This window comes from Triticum urartu, chromosome 6 (genome assembly GCF_003073215.2).
Source record: "Triticum urartu cultivar G1812 chromosome 6, Tu2.1, whole genome shotgun sequence".
Classification (NCBI taxonomy): Eukaryota; Viridiplantae; Streptophyta; class Magnoliopsida; order Poales; family Poaceae; genus Triticum; species Triticum urartu.
Window position 1 is genome coordinate 294,648,974 of NC_053027.1, and position 20,846 is coordinate 294,669,819.

The following is a 20,846-nucleotide window of genomic DNA, read 5'->3' on the forward strand; positions in this document are numbered from 1 at the left end:
GAGATAACCTCGACGCCACCCAGTACTGGGGCGGGAGTTCGGGAGTATCGCCATAACTTGTATAACGGATGCTTTTCGAAGCTTGAGGTAGATGGTTTCCGAAGGTTTCTTGGTTATGTGTTCAAGGATGGATACAGCTGGATGTAGGATTTGCTAGTTTGGGTGAGATATTATGCTTCCCCTGTATCCCCAACACCTGATTGCATAACCGGAAAGGTTCGGGAGTTTCATAGGTGGGAATTCTAGTAGCTCTAGTTCTTCTTCCACGGATATTGGTTTGAGATTGGGATTTCTTACCGATTATTCATTCTGGATCCGTACCTTGTTGATTTATTTCTCTACCTTAATTCTACGTGGCATCTCAATTGATGGATATGTGACCATTTCAAGAGGAATGCATTCGTTCATTTTGTTCGGATGTGAAGACTATATGTTGCAATTTTCATTCCGTTGGATTCAGCTTCAATATTTGTCTATCAATGTGCTAATGGTGGTCAACCTCTTCAGGATGGCTCCTCCAACACGCACGACTCGAATCCTAATCCTCCACCACCTCCACCTCCTCCGGAGGCATGGCAAGCTGTGATGGCCGCAACCAATGCAAACACACAGTTGATCATGCAAATTCTTCAAGAGCGCAATCAAGGAAACCAAGGGAATCAAGGCAGCAATCAGAATCACTTTGCTTCACTCAACCAGTTTCTTGCTAACGGGCCAAAGACTTTCAGCAATTGTGTTGAGGCAACCGATGCTGACGATTGGCTTGTGGATCTGTGCATGCATTTCGAGTGCAGTAACATCAGGCCTGAGGACTTTGTTAAGTTCGCTTCCTTCCAACTCAAAGATCTAGCTGCAGAATGGTTCCAGCAGTACAAGGACTCCAGAGGTGGACGTGTTATCACTTGGGATGAGTTCCGTCGAGATTTCAGGGCTCATCATATTCCCCAGAGCGTGGTTGAAAGCAAGCGTGAGGAATTCCGCAATCTGAAGCAAGGCTCTTTGTCTGTCTATGACTACAACAAGTAGTTCCAGAAGCTCGCCCGCTTTGCCAAGCAGGACATCCCTGATGAGAGGAGCATGATATACCAGTTCAGAGGTGGTCTCAGAGAAGAAATTCAGCTCGCTCTTGTTCTCTTTGAGCCCTTGAGATACGATGAGTTCTACAACATGGCATTGAAGCCAGAGGCTGCTCAGTTGAAGTGTGATGCTTCCAAGAAGCGAGTCAGAGACGTTACTCCTTCTTCCTCTACTCAAGTGGCCAAGCAGCAGAAGTATTGTCTTCCTCCTCCTCCGTTCCGTCAGCCGTATCAGCAGAAGAGCAAAGGTGGCAGTGGATCTTCCCACCCACCCAACCCTGGCTTTCAGAACAAGACTTCGTCTCAAGCTCCAAGATCGAGTGCTCCGTATCACCGTCCGCTTTTAGAGGTCACGTGCAACAAGTGCCAACAGAAGGGTCACTATGCCAACAAATGTTTCAACCAGAGGCGTCTTCCTCCTCCTCCTGTCAGATCGGCAAGTACAGCTGTGGTCAAGCATAACCCCAAGTCCGCCAAGGTCAACTTGCTGAATGCAGCTCAGGCAGAGGACTCACCAGATGTGATCATGGGTAACCTTCCTGTTAATGACATTCCCGCAAGAGTTCTTTTTGACACTGGTGCATCTTTATCGTTTTTATCGAAGCCTTTTGCATCTATGCATGATGTGCATACTATTGATTTGCCTAAGTCGATAGCGGTTTCTTCTCCGGGTTTGTTCATGAACACCAAAATGATGGCTCTGGATGTTACTATCACTTTGGATGACTACAAGTTCCTTTCTTCCCCAATGGTTCTTGGTAACTCAGATATTGATCTTATTCTCGGAATGGATTGGCTTCCTAAGCACAAGGCACATCTTGATTGTGCTGCCAGGTAGATTCAATTGACTCATTCGTTTGAGGATGTAATTGTCTTTGCCGCTCGTGATAATACCACCCGTCTGTTTTCTCTCAATGAGAAGGGTGAACTGGATGCCATCTCTCAAATTCCAGTCGTTTGCGAATATCAAGACGTCTTTCCAGAAGAGCTTCCAGGAATGCCTCTGCACCGGCCAGTTGAATTCGTTATTGATCTTGAGCCTGGCACGGAACCTGTAAGCAAACGTCCATACAAGCTCGGACCTGAAGAGTTGAAGGAGCTGAAGAAGCAACTCGATATTCAAGAGAAAATGGGTCTCATCCGGCCTAGTTCTTCTCCGTGGGGTTGTGGTGTTCTTTTTGTGAAGAAGAAGGATGGAACGGACCGACTTTGTGTTGATTACCGTCCAGTGAACAAGAAGACCATCAAGAACAAATACCCACTTCTCAACATCAATGAGCTGTTCGAACAACTCAATGGTGCCCAAGTATTCTCCAAGGTTGATCTCCGTATGGGTTATCATCAGATTCGAATCCGTGAGCAAGATATTCCCAAGACGGCTTTCAGGACAAGCTTTGGTTCATATGAATACACTGTCATGTCTTTTGGCCTCGTCAACGCTCTTCCGACGTTCTCTCGCATGATGAACTTCATCTTCAACGCCTACACCAATGACTTTGTTTTGGTCTATCTCGACGACATTCTGGTTTTCTCGAAGAACAGGGAAGATCATGCCAAGCACTTGCGTTTGGTTCTTGGTAAGCTCAGGGAACACAAGTTCTACGCCAAGTTCTCCAAGTGTGAATTTTGGCTCGATGAGGTTCTTTATCTTGGTCATATCATCTCTGCCAAGGGCATTGCCGTGAATCCTGAGAAGGTGTCTGCAATTGTGAATTGGGAACCTCCTCAAAACGTGAATGCAACTCCGCAGCTTCCTTGGTCTCGCAAGCTATTGCCGAAGATTCGTTGAAAACTTTTCTAAGATCGCGAAGCCTCTCACTAATCTTCTCCAGAAGCACGTCAAGTACATTTGGTCTCCGAAGTGTGATATTGCTTTCAACACTTTGAAAGAGAAATTGATCACTGCTCCAGTACTGACTCCGCCTGATGAATCCAAGCCATACGAGGTTTTTTGTGACGCCTCTCTCCAAGGTCTTGGCACAGTATTGATGCAAGAGAAGAAAGTTATTGCTTATACCTCTCGCCAGTTGAAGCCTAATGAGAAGAACTACCCCACTCATGATCTCGAGTTGGCGGCAGTTGTGCATGCTCTTTTGACTTGGAGACATCTTCTATTGGGAAGAAAAGTGGACATTTTCACTGATCACAAGAGTCTCAAGTACATCTTCACTCAGCCTAATCTCAACCTCAAACAAACTCGATGGGTTGAAATGATTCAAGAGTATAATCCGAGTATTGAGTATACTCCAGGCAAGGCTAATGTGATTGCTGATGCATTAAGCAGGAAAGCTTACTGCAACAGTCTGATTCTTAAGCCTTATCAACCCGAGCTTTGTGAAGCCTTCCGCAAACTTAACCTGGAAGTTGTTCCTCAAGGATTCCTCGCCAACCTTCTAGTCTCTCCTACCTTGGAAGACCAGATTCGCCAAGCCCAGCTTCTTGATGCTATGGTGAAAAAGGTGAAGATTGGGATTGCCAAGAGCCAGTCCAAGTACATGTGCTACCGCCTTGATGACAAGGACACTCTCTTCTTCAAGGATCGTATTGTTGTTCCCAAAGGTGACCTTCGTAAAGTGATCATGAACGAGGCTCACAATTCTCTCCTCTCCATCCACCCGGGGAGCACGAAGATGTATCAGGACCTTAAGCAAGCTTATTGGTCGACTCGAATGAAGCGCGAGATCGCTCAATTCGTGAATGAATGTGATGTCTGCAGAAGAGTGAAGGCAGAACACCAAAGGCCTACTGGTCTCCTCCAACCTCTTGCCATTCCAGAATGGAAGTTTGACCACATTGAAATGGACTTCGTGACTGGGTTTCCAAAGTCCAAGAGTGGCAATGATGCTATATTCGTTGTCATCGACAAACTCACCAAAGTGGCTCATTTTCTGCCTATCAAAGAGTCGATCACTGCAACTCAATTGGCGGAACTCTATACCTCTCGTATTGTCTATCTGCACGGTATTCCACAAGTGATCTCTTCAGACCGTGGCAGCATCTTTACCTCGAAGTTTTGGGATTCTTTCCAGAAGGCCATGGGTACCAACATCCGCTTCAGCACAGCTTTCCATCCTCAAACTAGCGGTCAAGTCGAGCGTGTCAACCAGATTCTTGAAGATATGCTCAGGGCTTGTGTGATCTCCTTCGGCATGAAGTGGGAGGATTGTCTTCCTTATGCTGAATTCTCCTACAACAACAGTTTTCAAGCAAGTTCGGGCAAGGCCCCATTTGAAATTCTGTATGGCAGGAAGTGTTGTACCCCTCTCAACTGGTCTGAAACCGGTGAACGTCAGCTTTTGGGTAATGACTTAATCATAGAGGCAGAAGAAATGTGCAAAGTCATTCGTGATAACCTCAAAGCAGCCCAATCCCGCCAGAAGAGCTACTATGATAGTAAGCACCGTGATTTGGCTTTCGAGATCGGAGATCATGTTTACCTCCGCGTCTCTCCTATGAAAGGTACTCGTCGCTTCGGTATCAAAGGGAAGCTTGCCCCTAGATACGTGGGACCTTTCAAGATTGTCAGTAAGAGAGGCGACCTCGCCTATCAACTCGAGCTTCCTTCAAACTTTGCAAATGTTCACGATGTGTTCCATGTCTCTCAGCTTCGAAAGTGCTTCAAGACTCCTGACCGCACTGTCAACTTCGAGGAAATTGAGCTCCAAGAAGATCTCTCTTATCGTGAGCACCCAGTTGCTATTCTTGAAGAGACTGAACGCAAGACTCGCAACAAGTCAATCAAATTTCTCAAAGTCAAGTGGTCACACCATTCCGACCGTGAAGCTACCTGGGAACGCGAGGATCACCTCCGTTCTGAGTACCCGGCGTTCTTTCAGTCCTAGATCTCGGGACGAGATCCTTTCGTAGTGATGGAGTGTTGTAACACCCCGGATGTAACTTTCCCAATTTGTACTCCAACTCTTGCCGTTTCCGGTGTTAAGTTATATTTATTTCCTTGGGTTCAGGTTTTGTCTCCGTGTGTTGTTGTCGTTGTCATGCATCTCATATCATGTCATCATGTGCATTGCATTTGCATACGTGTTCATCTCATGCATTCGAGCATTTTCCCCGTTGTCCGTTTTGCATTCCGGCGCTTCGTTCTCCTCTGGTGGTCATTTCTAGCTTTCTTTCATGTGTGAGGATTAAACATTTCCGGATTGGACCAATACTTGCCAAGCGGCCTTGGTTTACTACCGGTAGACCGCCTGTCAAGTTTCGTATCATTTCGACTTCGTTTGATACTCCAACGGTTAACCGAGGGACCGAAAAGGCCTCGTGTGTGTTGCAGCCCAACACCCCTCCAATTTGGCCCAAAACCCACCTAACTCTGCTCCATCATCTAGAGCGTTCGATCACGATTGCATGGCCGAAAACCGCACCTCATTTGGACTCTCCTAGCTCCCTCTACCTCTATTTAAAGCCCCTCCGGAAATTCGCGGATCTCCTCCCGCTCAAACCCTAGAAATCGCCCCCGCACCGGCCGGACACGTCCGAATCCGGTCGGACGCGTCTGCTCCACCGCCTGCAGCCACTCCGAAGCCGCCACCTGGCCTTCTCCGCCGCCAGCCACCGCCGCGGCCCGGGAGCCCGCAGCCGGCCCCCGAGGCCCATCCATCCGCCGCCCGCGCCTCCCTGCTCCCCGCCGAGCTCCGCCGCTTCCGCCGCGCCGCCGCCCGGCCGGACCGCGCCGCATCGCCGCGCCATCGCCGCCGCCTCGCCCGCCCGGCCTCGCCGCCTCGGCCACCGCCTCCGCCGCCGCGCCCCTCGCCGCCCCTCGGGCCCCGCGCTCCGGCCACCACTCCGGCGAGCCCCGGGCCGGCCTCCTCCTTCCTCCGGCGAGCTCCGGCGTACAGGAACTCCGGCGAGCCCGGATCCAACCTCGGGAAGCGTGCAACCCTAGATCTCGGGGTGATTTTTTTTCTTCTAAGTCCCGAAAATCTCAGTCCATGTGCCCTTCTTCCTAGCTCCATAACTTTGCATCCGTAGCTCCGATTCATGCATATAGCATATCAAAATGTTCATCTCAGAGAGTATATCATTTCATTCCATTGCATCATTTTCATTTGAGCTCATCTTGATGCCCGAAATGCCGTTAGAAGAGGGCTACTTGAGATAATTGTCAGATCTGCTAATCCGTTTAGGTTTTTGTCATTTTTGCCATGATTAATGTGTTCATGATATGCCCTGATGCTCTACATATGTTTTGTTAAGGGTTTTGTCATCTTTCTAGAGGTGAAACCCATGTATTTTTGTGATGGGTGTGGTGACTTGTGCAAGCTTGCAAAGTGGTGCACTTGCTAATTCTGTTTTCAGGGACTTAGCAATTCCACTAAGTCCTGGAGCTGTTTATCTCATGATGCCATATGTTCATGTTGTTTCCTAGTGATCCGTGCCTCTTTTGAGGATGATCAGTGAGGATGTTTTGTTAATATTGTAGTTCTCTATCCATCCATGTCTTTGTTTGCAATTATGGAGCACCCTAGCTTGAGTCAATCGAGCTCTACTTTTGCTACTTTGTGAAATCTGGGCAGATTGTCAACTTGTTTGCAATTTTGCCGATGATGTTGTAGTTGATCCGTGCATGCTATGCTATTGTTCTTGCCATGTCTTGCTTTGTGCCTTATTCTTGATGGTGGCTTATATTGTCTTGACTTGCACCGTAGTGAGTGCATCGAGCTCGTAAACATGCCTACTTGAGATCTGTTTCAGCATGCTCAGTTTTCACTAAGTCTAAAACTGATATATGTTTGCTATTGTCTGAAATTCCAGACAAGTGTTAATTTCACTAAGTCTGAGATCTGTTGCCATATGCATTTTTGCCATGCTTGTTTGAACCTGTTAATGGATGAATTGGCCGTAGCTCAGTGCTAGACTTTTGTTAAGCATCTTTGTATGCATCCCTGCCATGTATTTTGTTGTCATGTTTGGGTGCTGTAGCATGTTCATCTCATTGCATTTAGATGGCTACTTGCTGTAAATCGCAGACCGGTGTCATTTTTGTTTCGCTTGCCATTTCCAAACCGTAACTCCGATTCCGGCGTTCTTTATATCGTTTTCAAGCGATTTCATCTCATCTTTCCAGTGGCACACTTGGATTTCCAATTGAGGCCAGGTTCATGCATTTCCTGTCATATCTTGCATTTTGCATCCCGCATCGCATCCCGCATAGCATATCATCATTTGCATCATGATTGCTTGTCTTGCACGTGTTGATTGTGTCCTTGTTGCTTGTTTGTCTTGTTTGGGTAGAGCCGGGAGACGAGTTCTAACGAGGAGCCCGTTGAGTTTGCTTTCGAGGATCCAGTCAACTCTGACAACTGTGCAGGCAAGATGATCATACCCTCGAAATCACTACTATCTTTGCTATGCTAGTTTGCTCGCTCTTTTGCTATGCCATTGCTACGATGCCTACCACTTGCTTTCAAGCCTCCCAAATTGCCATGTCAAACCTCTAACCCACCTTGTCCTAGCAAACCGTTGATTGGCTATGTTACCGCTTTGCTCAGCCCCTTCTTATAGCGTTGCTAGTTGCAGGTGAAGATTGGAGCGTTCCTTGTTGGAACATTTATTTACTTGTTGGGATATCATTATATTGCCATGTTATCTTAATGCATCTATATACTTGGTAAAGGGTGGAAGGCTCGGCCTCTCGCCTAGTGTTTTGTTCCACTCTTGCCGCCCTAGTTTCCGTCATATCGGTGTTATGTTCCCGGATTTTGCGTTCCTTACGCGGTTGGGTTATAATGGGAACCCCTTGATAGTTCGCCCTTGATTAAAGCTTTTCCAGCAGTGCCCAACCTTGGTTTTACCATTTGCCACCTAGCCTTTTCTTTCCCTTGGGTTCTGCAGACTCAAGGGTCATCTTTTTTTTAACCCCCCGGGCCAGTGCTCCTCTGAGTGTTGGTCCAACCGAGCGATGTCCGGGGCTACCAGGGGAAACTCTGGGCTGGCCTACCCGACGTCTTGCTCATCTGAGTGTGCCCTGAGAACGAGATATGTGCAGCTCCTATCGGGATTTGTCGGCACATTCGTGCGGTGTTGCTGGTCTTGTTTTAACCTGTCGAAGTGTCTTGAAGAACCGAGATACCGAGTCTGATCGAAATGTCTTGGGAGGAGGTCTATTCCTTCGTTGACCATGAGAGCTTGTCATGGGCTAAGTAGGGACTCCCCTGCAGGGATTTGAACTTTCGAAAGCCATGCCCGTAGTTATGGGGAGATGGGAATTTTTTAATATCCGGTTGTAGATAACTTGAACCTTAACTTAATTAAAATGAATCAACTGAGTGTGTTACCGTGATGGCCTCTTCTCGGCGGAGTCCGGGAAGTGGACACGGTGTTGGAGTAATGTTTGTGCAGGTTGCTCTCTAGTTTGTCGCTCGCGCTTTGCCTCCTCTTCTCGCTCTCTTTTGCGAATAAGTTAGCCACCATACTTGCTAGTTGCTTGCTGCAGCTCCACTCATATTTTACCTTGCCTTACCTATAAGCTTAAATAGTCTTGATTGCGAGGGTGCGAGATTGCTGAGTCCCTGTGGCTCACAGATTACTATTACACCAGATGCAGGGCCTGATGATTCCGCTCCAGGAGACGCGCTCGAGCTCAAGTGGGAGTTCGATGAGGACTCTCAACGTTACTATGTTTCCTTTCCCGATGATCAGTAGTGGTGCCCAGTTGGGGGTGAACGGGACTGTGTCGCATGTTGAGTTCTCTTTTATTTTGGCGTCGTAGACGGGCCATGAGTGTTTGGAAGATGTAATGTTATTTATGTACTTGATTGACGTGGCGAGTGTAAGCCAACTATGTTATCTCCCCTTTCATTATTATATTACATGGGATGTTGTGAAGATTGCCTAACTTGCGACATATGCCTTCAATGCGATTATGCCTCTAAGTCGTGCCTCGAGACGTGGGAGATATAGTCGCATCGAGGGTGTTACATAGCACTAGTTAGTATATAAAACAAAATTACAAAAAAATGGAATTGAGTTTATCTCATACGCTTCATCTTTTTAATATCTTTCGTGAGTATGATGGAAAGGAAAATTGTGCTCAAGTGCTAGAAGAAGAATGCATTAGAATGTTTGGCACTAAATATTTGAATGATGAGCATGATTGCAATGTTGTTAGTATGAATTCCTTGAATATCCATGATGCTAATGATATGCAAAGCCACAAGCTCGGGGAAGCTATGTTTGATGAAGATGATATTTTTTGCCCCCCAAGCTTTGATGAGCAAATTTACTATGATAAAAGCATACCTCCTATCTATGATGATTATTTTGATGACACGTATGCGTTAAAGAATAATAATAACCATGGAACTTGTCATCTTGATCTTAATTTTCAATCACATGATAGTTATTTTGTTGAGTTTTCTCCCACTATTATTCATGAGAAGAAATTTGCTTATGTGGAGAGTAATAAAATTTCTATGCTTGTAGATCATGAAAATAATGCTTTAGGTGCTGGTTATATTGTTGAATTCATTCATGATGCTACTGAAAGTTATTATGAGGGAGGAATATATGCTTGTAGGAATTGCAATAATATCAAGTTTCCTCTCTATGTGCTTAAAGTTTTGAAGTTATGCTTGTTTTACCTTCCTATGCAAGTTGATTCTTGTTCCCATAAGTTGTTTGCTCACAAAATCCCTATGAATAGGAAGTGGGTTAGACTTAAATGTGCTAGTCATATTCTTCATGATGCTCTCTTTATATTTCAATTCTTATCTTTTATGTGAGCATCATTGAAATCATCGTGCCTAGCTAGGGGCGTTAAACGATAGCGCTTGTTGGGAGGCAACCCAATTTTATTTTAGTTCCTTGCTTTTTTCTCCTGTTTAGTAATAAATAATTCATCTAGCCTCTGCTTATATGTGGTTTTATGCTTTTAATTAGTGTTTGTGCCAAGTAGAACCTTTGGGAAGACTTGGGGAAAGTCTTGTTGTTCATGCTGTAAAAAACAGAAACTTTAGCGCTCACGAGAACTGCTGCAATTTTTATTTGGAGAGTCTTATTTAGTTAATTATTTTTTCACATGAATAGATAAATTCCTCAGGTCCAGCAATTTATTTGAGAATTTTATGAGTTCCAGAAGTATACGTTTGATCCAGATTACTACAGACTGTTCTGTTTTTGACAGATTCTGTTTTTCGTGTGTTGTTTGCTTATTTTGATGAATGTATGAGTAGTATTGGAGGGTATGAACCATAGATAAGTTGGAATAAAGTAGATATTACACCATTATGAATTAAGAATGAGTTCATTACAGTACCTTGAAGTGGTGATTTATTTTCTTATACTAACAGAGCTCACGAGTTTTCTACTTTAAGTTTTGTGTTGTGAAGTTTTCAAGTTTTGGGTAAGGATTCGATGGATTATGGAACAAGAAGTGGTAAGAGCCTAAGCTTGGGGATGCCCTTGGCACCCCCAAGATAATCTAAGGACACCTGAAAGCCAAAGCCAAGGCATCCCCTCTTTCGTTTTCGTTCATCGGTAACTTTATTTGGGGCTATATTTTTATTCGCCACATGATATGTGTTTTGCTTGGAGCATCAATTTATTTTGTTAGAATTTGCTTACTGTTATTTAGAACAATGTTTTGCATCTTTTATTTCAATAAAAGTGGCATTGATAGCCTTTACTATGCCTATGTTACAAGTATACATGTTGCTGTTTGAAAACAGAAAGTTTACCGCTGTTGCAATAATTCCCTAGAAAAGTCAGAATGTGATAAAATGTTGAAACCTTTGGCATATTAAGCTCTGATAAATTTACTATAGTGGGAATTTTCTTTCATAATTTTTGAGGCTAGGGAAGTATGGATGTTGCTGCATTCTTTACAGACTATCCTGTTTAGGCAGATTGCTGTTATGTTTGCATATGTTTGCTTCTTTAATGATTCTATTTGAGGATAGGACTATTAAATATGCAGAGGCATTTAGTATGCAATGTTGAATAATAATTTTAGTGATTTGCTACAGTAGATTATGATAAGGTTTTTGCAATGGTGTATACTAACTTATCTCTGGAGTCCTTGTTGAGTTTTGTGTGGATGAAGCTTTTGAGATTTAGGGAGACTGTGATATTAGAGGAATTAAGGAGACACAAAAGCTCAAGATTGGGGATGCCCAAGGCACCCCAAGATAATATTTCAAGATGTCTCAAGCTTCTAAGCTTGGGGATGCCCCGGCTGGCATCCCACCTTTCTTCTTCAACAACTATCTGTTAGTTCGGTTGATCCTAAGTTTTTGCTTCTTCACATGATGTTTGCTATTCTTAGAATGTCATTTTATTTTGCTTTGCTTGATGTTTGAATAGAATACCAAGGTCTGAAATTATTAAATGTTAGAGAGTCTTCACATAGTTCCATAATTATTTGACTACTCATTTGATCTTCACTTATATCTTTCGAAGTAGTTTGTCGTTTGCTCTAACGCTTCACTTATATCTTTTAGAGCATGGTGGTAGTTTTATTTTGAAGAAATAGATGAACTCTCATGCTTCACTTAGATTATTTTGAGAGTCTTAAATAGCATGGTAATTTTCTTAAAATCCTAATATGCTAGGTATACAAGATAAATAATAAAATTCTCTTATGAGTGTGTTGAATACTATGAGAAGTTTGATACTTGATAATTGTTTTGAGATATGGAGATGGTGATATTAGAGTCATGCTAGTTGAGTGATTATGAATTTGAGAAATACTTGTGTTGAAGCTTGTGATTCTCGTAGCATGCACGCATGGTGAACCATTATGTGGTGAAGTCGGAGCATGATTTATTTATTGATTGCCTTCCTTATGAGTGGCGGTCGGGGACGAGCGATGGTCTTTTCCTACCAATCTATCCCCCTAGGAGCATGCGCGTAGTACTTTTTTTCGATAACTAATCGATTTTTGCAATAAGTATGTGAGTTCTTTATGACTAATGTTGAGTCCATGGATTATACGCACTCTCACCCTTCCATCATTGCTAGCCTCTCTAGTACCGCGCAACTTTCGCCGGTATCATACACCCACCATATACCTTCCTCAAAACAGCCACCATACCTACCTATTATGGCACTTCCATAGCCATTCCGAGATATATTGCCATGTAACTTTCCACCATTCCGTTATTATGACATGCTTCATCATTCTCATATTGCTTTGCATGATCGTGTAGTTGACATCGTATTTGTGGCAAAGCCACCGTCATAATTCTTTCATACATGTCACTCATGCATCATTCCACATCCCGGTACACCGCCGGAGGAATTCATATAGAGTCATATCTTGTTCTAAGTATCGAGTTGTAATTCTTGAGTTGTAAGTAAATAAAAGTGTGATGATTATCATTATTAGAGCATTGTCCCAGTGAGGAAAGGATGATGGAGACTATGATTCCCCCACAAGTCGGGATGAGACTCCTGATGAAAAAAATAAAAAATAAATAAAAGAGGCCAAAGAAGCCCAAATAAAAAAAGAGAAAAAAAGAGGCCATAAAAAAGAGAAAGGCCCAAATAAGAAAAATAAAAAAATGAGAGAAAAAGAGATAAGGGACAATGCTACTATCCTTTTACCACACTTGTGCTTCAAAGTAGCACCATGATCTTTATGATAGAGAGTCTCCTATGTTGTCACTTTCATATACTAGTGGGAATCTTTCATTATAGAACTTGGCTTGTATATTCCAATGACGGGCTTCCTTAAAATGCCCTAGGTCTTCATGAGCAAGCGAATTGGATGCACACCCACTAGTTTCTTTTGTTGAGCTTTCATACACTTATAGCTCTAGTGCATCCGTTGCATGGCAATCCCTACTCACTCACATTGATATCTATTGATGGGCATCTCCATAGCCTGTTGATACGCCTAGTTGATGTGAGACTATCTTCTCCCTTTTTGTCTTCTCCACAACCACCATTCTATTCCACCTATAGTGCTATATCCATGGCTCACGCTCATGTATTGCGTGAAGATTGAAAAAGTTTGAGAACATCAAAAGTATGAAACAATTGCTTGGCTTGTCATCGGGGTTGTGCATGATTGAAATATTTTGTGTGGCGAAGATAGAGCATAGCCAGACTATATGATTTTGTAGGGATAGCTTTCTTTGGCCATGTTATTTTGAGAAGACGTAATTGCTTAGTTAGTATGCTTGAAGTATTATCATTTTTATGTCAATATGAACTTTTGTCTTGAATCTTATGGATCTGAATATTCATGCACAAGTAGGAAGAATTACATTGAAATTATGCCAACTAGCATTCCACATCAAAAATTATCTTTTTTATCATTTACCTACTCGAGGACGAGCAGGAATTAAGCTTGGGGATGTTGATACGTCTCCAACGTATCTATAATTTTTGATTGCTCCATGCTATATTATCTACTGTTTTGGGCAATATTGGGCTTTATTATCCACTTTTATATTACTTTTGGGACTAACCTATTAACCGGAGGCCCAGCCCAGATTTGCTGTTTTATGCCTATTTCAGTGTTTCGAGGAAAAGAAATATCAAACGTAGTCAAAACGGAATGAAATCAACTTGAGAAGTTATTTTTGGAAGGAAACCCACTGGATAGACTTGGACCCTACGTCAGAAGATGAAGGAGGAGCTCACGAGGGTAGGGGGCGCGCCCACCCCCCATGGGGCGCGCCCCCTGTCTCGTGGCCCCCCCTTCGGTCCACCGATGTACTCCTTTCGCCTATATATCTCCATATACCCTAAAACATCCGAGAGCACAATAGATCGGGAGTTGCACCACCAGAAGCCTCCGTAGCCACCGAAAACCAATCTAGACCCGTTCCGGCACCCTGCCGGAGGGGGCAATCCTTCTCCGGTGGCCATCTTCATCATCTCGGTGCTCTCCATGACGAGGAGGGAGTAGTTATCCCTCGGGGCTGAGGGTATGTACCAGTAGCTATGTGTTTGATCTCTCTCTCTCTCTCGTGATCTTGAGGTGATACGATCTTGATGTATCGCGAGATTTGCTATTATAGTTGGATCTTATGTTTCTCCTCCCCCTCTTCTCTCTTGTAATGAATCGAGTTTCCCCTTTGAAGTAATCTTATCGGATTGAGTCTTTAAAGATTTGAGAACACTTGATGTATGTCTTGCCGTGGTTATCTGTGGTGACAATGGGATATCACGCGATTCACTTGATGTATGTTTTGGTGATCAACTTGCGGGTTCCGCCCATGAACCTATGCATAGGGGTTGGCACACGTTTTCATCGTGATTCTCTAGTAGGAACTTTGGGGCACTCTTTGAGGTCCTTTGTGTTGGTTGAATAGATGAATCTGAGATCGTGTGACACATATCGTATAACCATACCCACGGATACTTGAGGTGACATTGGAGTATCTAGGTGACATTAGGGTTTTGGTTGATTTGTGTCTTAATGTGTTATTCTAGTACGAACTCTAGGGCTGTTTGTGACACCTATAGGAATAGCCCAACGGATTTATTGGAAAGAATAACTTTGAGGTTGTTTCGTACCCTACCATAATCTCTTCGTTTGTTCTCTGCTATTAGTGACTTTGGAGTGACTCTTTGTTGCATGTTGAGGGATAGTTACGTGATCCAATTATGTTATCATTGTTGAGGGAACTTGCACAAGCGAAAGTATGAACCCTAGGCCTTATTTCCTATCATTGCAATACCGTTTACGCTCACTTTTATCACTTGCTACCTTGCTGTTTTTATATTTTTCAGATTACAAAAACTATTATCTACTATCCATATACCACTTGTATCACCATCTCTTCGCCGAACTAGTGCACCTATACAATTACCATTGTATTGGGTGTGTTGGGGACACAAGAGACTCTTTGTTATTTGGTTGCAGGGTTGCTTGAGAGAGACCATCTTCATCCTACCTTAGGTCATCCACTTGAGGGAAATTTGCTACTTTCGTACAAACCTCTGCACTTGGAGGCCCAACAATGTCTACAAGAAGAATGTTGTGTAGTAGACATCAGTATATCCAATGGCAGCACAGTGCTTCTTCGGAGTTTTCAATAATCTCTCTTCTTCATGCTCTGAAAGGTTAGCACTAATAATAACAGGATATATCTTTTTCTCATCAAGATAAGCATATTTAAGAGTATCAGGTAACGGTTTGAGCTCAAACACGGGATCACCCTTGGGTGGAGGAGGATCCCCTAGGATTTCGACAGAAAAATTGTGTTTCAGGATGGGTTCCTGTTTAAAGAATACTTCATCTATTTCCTTTCTTTCATTCATAAACATATCATTTTCATGGTCTAGCAAATACTGTTCTAAAGGATCACTAGGAGGCACAGAAATATAAGCAAGACCAATAATTTCCTCTTTATTAGGCAATCCCTCTTCACAGTGTTGTCTACGAAATTTATAGAAATTAAATTCATGAGACATATCACCTAAACCAATAGTAACAACATCCTTTTCGCAATCTATCCTAGCATTAACTGTGTTCAACAAGGGTCTACCAAATATAATGGGACAAAAGCTATCTTGTGGGGAACCAAGCACAAGAAAATCAGCAGGATATTTAGTTTTCCCACACAAGACTTCAACATCTCTAACAATTCCAATTGGTGAAATAGTATCTCTATTGGCAAGTTTAATTGTGACATCAATATCTTCTATCTTAGCAGGTGCAATATCATGCATAATTTCTTTGTATAAGTCATGAGGTATAGCACTAGCACTAGCACCCATATCACATAAGCCATGATATCAATGATCTCCTATTTTAACATAAATAACAGGCATGCCTACCACGGGTCTATGTTTATCTTTAGCACAAGGTTTAGAAATTCTAGCAGTCTCATCACGGAAATGAATAACATGACCATCAATATTATCAGACAAGAGATCTTTAACAATAGCAATATTAGGTTCAACTTTAACTTGCTTAGGAGGTGTATAAGTTCTAATGTTGCTTTTCCGAACCACAGTTGAAGCTTTAGCATGATCTTTTATCCTAACAGGAAAAGGTGGTTTCTCAACATAAGCAGCAGGAACAATAGGATCATTATAAGTGACAATCTTTTCTTCAACTTTAATAGGTGCAGCTACTTTTACTTCTATGGGAGGATGATATTTAAACCACTTCTCTCTAGGGAGATCAACATGAGTAGCAAAAGATTCACAGAAAGAAGCTACTATTTCAGAGTCAAGTCCATATTTAGTGCTAAATTTACGGAAAACATCGGTATCCATAAAAGATTTAACACAATCAAAGTTAGGTGTCATACCTAACTTCTTACCTTCGTCGAGGTCCTAATCTTCATAGTTGAGTTTAATTCTTTCCAACAAATCCCATTTGAATTCAATAGTCTTCATCATAAAAGAGCCAGCACAAGAAGTATCGAGGATGGTGCGATTGTTATCAGAAAGCCGAGCATATAAATTTTGAATAATTATTTCTCTTGGAAGCTCCTGATTGGGGCATGAATATAACATTGATTTAAGCCTCCCCCAAGCTTGAGAGATGCTTTCTCCTTTGCGAGGCCAAAAATTATGTATATAATTGCGATCACGATGAACAAAATGCATAGGATAAAACTTCTGATGAAATTCCAATTTCAATCGTTTGTAGTTCCATGATCCGATATCATCTCATAGCCTATAGCATCTCAATGCATCTCCCTTCAAAGATAAAGGGAGGACCTTCTTCTTAATAACATCATCGGGCACACCTGCAAGCTTAAATAATCCACAAACTTCATCCACATATATATGTGCTCATCAGGGTGCATTATTCCGTCTCCTGCAAAAGGATTACCTAGAAGTTTTTCTATCATACCCGAAGGAATCTCAAAGTAGACATTTTCATTTTTAGTAGGTTCAATAGGTTGAGGAGCAACTCTTTGCTCTACTGGTCGAGGTGAATATACCCCGAACAAGCCCCTCAGAGGATTACTTTCCATAGTACCAAGTGACAGTAAATTTTAGCACACTATATAAATTTTTCTTTACCAAATTCCACCTACCAAAGGCGCTTCACTCCCCGGCAATGGCGCTAGAAAAGAGTCTTGATGACCCACAAGTATAGGGGATCTATCGTAGTCCTTTCGATAAGTAAGAGTGTCGAACCCAACGAGGAGCAGAAGGAAACGATAAGCAGTTTTCAGCAAGGTATTCTCTGCAAGCACTGAAATTATAGGTGACAGATAATTTTGTGATAAGATAATTTGTAACGAGCAACAAGTAACAAAAGTAAATAAAGTGCAGCACGGTGGCCCAATCCTTCTTGTATTAAAGGACAAGCCTGGACAAATTCTTATATAGAGAAAAGCGCTCCCGAGGACACATGGGAATTATCGTCAAGCTAGTTTTCATCACGTTCATATGATTCGCGTTCGGTACTTTGATAATTTGGTATGTGGGTGGACCGGTGCTTGGGTACTGTCCTTACTTGGACAAGCATCCCACTTATGATTAACCTTTATTGCAAGCATCCGCAACTACAACAAAAGTATTAAGGTAAACCTAACCATAGCATGAAACATATGGATCCAAATCAGCCCCTTACGAAGCAACGCATAAACAAGGGTTTAAGCTTCTTGAAAGTGCAACTATCCCTAGGTGGTTTTGGTAATTCCTAACAACATATAGGTCATTGAGCTAATGCTATTTCAAGATTAATATCTCGGGAAAGCTCAATGATTGGCATGGCATGGATGAGAAAAGTGGACCCCTCAAAATGCTGAGGACAAAGGATTGGCTCAAGCTCAAAGCTCAAGACCCTACATTTTCTATTTTAGTGATCCAAGATCACATTGAGTCCATAGGAAAAGCCAATACTATCAAGGAGGGATGAGGTGTTGCTTAATGAGGCTCTTGCTCAAAATGCTTAGTAATATGCTCCAAAACCCTCAACTACTTTCTCACATCCACATATGACCTAAACCAAAAGTCAAACTCGGCCCCACCGATTCTTTATATCCGGCGCCACCGAGTTCAGTTGTCATAGCCACTGCCACAAACCCTAGGCAAATCGGTCTCACCGATAGGGATCTCGGTCTCACCGAGATGGGATTGTAATCTCTCTGTTTCCCTTCGTAACATTTCGGTCTTACCGAGATGAGCGATCGGTCCCACCGAGATTGCAATGTAAACTCACTGTTTTCCCTTTGTAACATTTTGGTCTCACCGAAATGAGCGATCGATCCCATCGAGTTTACCTGACCAACTCTCTGGTTAGCTTATTACGAAAATCGGTCTCATCGAGTTTGTGTAATTGGTCTCACCGAGATTACATTATGCCCTAACCCTAATCATATCGGTCCTACCGAGTTGCATGTCGGTCCCACCGAAAACCCTAACGGTCACTAGCTTTGCTGAACCAGTCCGACTGAGTTTATCAATTCGGCCCCACCGAGATTGGCAAGTTGTGTGTAACGGTTAGATTTTGTGTGGAGGCTATATATACCCCTCCACCACCTCTTCATTCATGGTGAGAGCCATCAGAACAAACCTACACTTCCAACTTACTTTTTTTGAGAGAGAGCCACCTACACATGTGTTGAGGCCAAGATATTCCATTCTTACCATATGAATCTTGATCTCTAGCCTTCCCCAAGTTGCTTTCCACTCAAATCTTCTTTCCACCAAATCCATATCCTGTGAGAGAGAGTTGAGTGTTGCGGAGACTATCATTTGAAGCACAAGAGCAAGGAGTTCATCATCAACACACCATTTGTTACTTCTTGGAGAGTGGTGTCTCCTAGATTGGCTAGGTGTCACTTGGGAGCCTCCGACAAGATTGTGGAGTTGAACCAAGGAGTTTGTAAGGGCAAGGAGATCGCCTACTTCGTGAAGATCTACCGCTAGTGAGGCAAGTCCTTCGTGGGTGACGGCCATGGTGGGATAGACAAGGTTGCATCTTCATGGACCCTTCGTGGGTGGAGCCCTCCGTGGACTCACGCAGCCGTTACCCTTCGTGGGTTGAAGTCTCCATCAACGTGGATGTACGATAGCACCACCTATCGGAACCACGACAAAAACATCTGTGTCTCCTATTGCGTTTGAATCCTCCAAACCCTTCCATTTACATTCTTGCAAGTTGCATGCTTTACTTTCCGCTGTTCAAATACTCTTTGCATGCTTGATTGAATTGTGTTAAGATTGCTTGACTTGTCCAAAGTTGCTAAAATCTGCCAAGAACTAAAATTGGGAAAAGGATAAGTTTTTATTTGGTCAAGTAGTCTAATCACCCCCCCTCTCGACATACTTTCGATCCTACAAGTGGTATCAGAGCTTTGGTCTCCATTCGCCTTGATTTTCATAGCTTTTGGAAGTCATAGCCTTGGTTTCACAACCTAGGAGAGTATGGAGTCTAGCGAGGGAAACTACCACCGTAGAGGTCCTTACTTTGATGGTACTAATTTTGCTAGTTGGAAGCATAAGATGAAAATGCATATTCTTGGACATAACCCCGCCGTATGGGATATTGTGTGTATTGGCTTGCAAGGTGAATTCTTTAATGGGAGAGAACCGAACCGTGAAGCTACAGCGAAAGAGTTGAAGATGCTGCAATACAATGCTCAAGCTTGTGATATCCTCTTCAACAGATTGTGCCCCGAAGAATTCAACAAAATCAGCCATCTTGAGAATGCAAAGGAAATTTGGGATACTTTGATTGATATGCACGAAGGTACCAACTCCGTCAAGGAATCCAAGTTGGATGTGCTTCAAAGTCAGCTTGACAAGTTCAAAATGAAGGATGGTGAAGGTGCCTCTGAAATGTACTCTAGGATTGCTCTTATCCCAAATGAGATCGTCGGCTTAGGAAGTGAAGAGATGACCGACAAATTCATCATCAAGAAGATCCTAAGAGCTTTGGACGGAAAATATGATACCATATGTACACTGATTCAAATGATGCCCAATTACAAAGATCTCAAGCCAACGGAAGTCATTGGAAGAATTGTTGCTCATGATATGTCACTCAAGGATAAGGAGGAGCTCCATAACAAGTCAAGTGGTGCATACAAAGCCTCATGTGAAGCTCCCACATCATCAAGTGAGAAACAAACCTTCAAGGAAGAATTGAGCCTAATGGTGAAGAACTTCAACAAGTTCTACAAGAGTGAAGCAACGAGAGAAGTTCCAAGTCAAGGTCCTACAATGACAAAAGATCTTCTAGTCGAGAGCGAAATTGCTACAATTGTGGAAGACCCGGACACTATTCCAATGAGTGTATGACACCCTACAAAAGAAGACAAGATTCTCCAAAAAAGAAGAAGTAGAAGAGAAGAATCACCATCAAGAGAGAGAAGAAGTAGAGATGATCATTATGAACGAAGAACATCCCGGAGAAGCAAAGATTCGGAAAGGAAGGACAAGTCATCAAGGAGCTATAGAAAACGAAGACATCAAGCTTTGTTGAATGGGTATCCGACTCCGACTCCGACAATCACTCCAAGAGAAGCTATCACCCCGACTCCGAATATACTCAAGATGAAGGTGTTGCCGGTCTAGCACTTGTGTCAACCAACTCCTATGACATATTTGATTCACCAAATGAAGGACTTGGAAGATGCTTCATGGCTAAAGGCCCAAAGGTATCACACCCCGAGTATGTTGATTTCAATAGTGATGAAGATGACTTCTTAGGTGATGATGATTTACTTGTTGACAACTCTAGTGATGAATACTATGATGAAACGTCAATTAATCATGCTAATCAAGATAAAACAAATGACAATGATAAGGAGAAGATTGAGTTTATAACTAAAGAACTAAACACTCTTAAGTTAGCTCATGAAACTATCTTAGGAGATCATCGAGAAC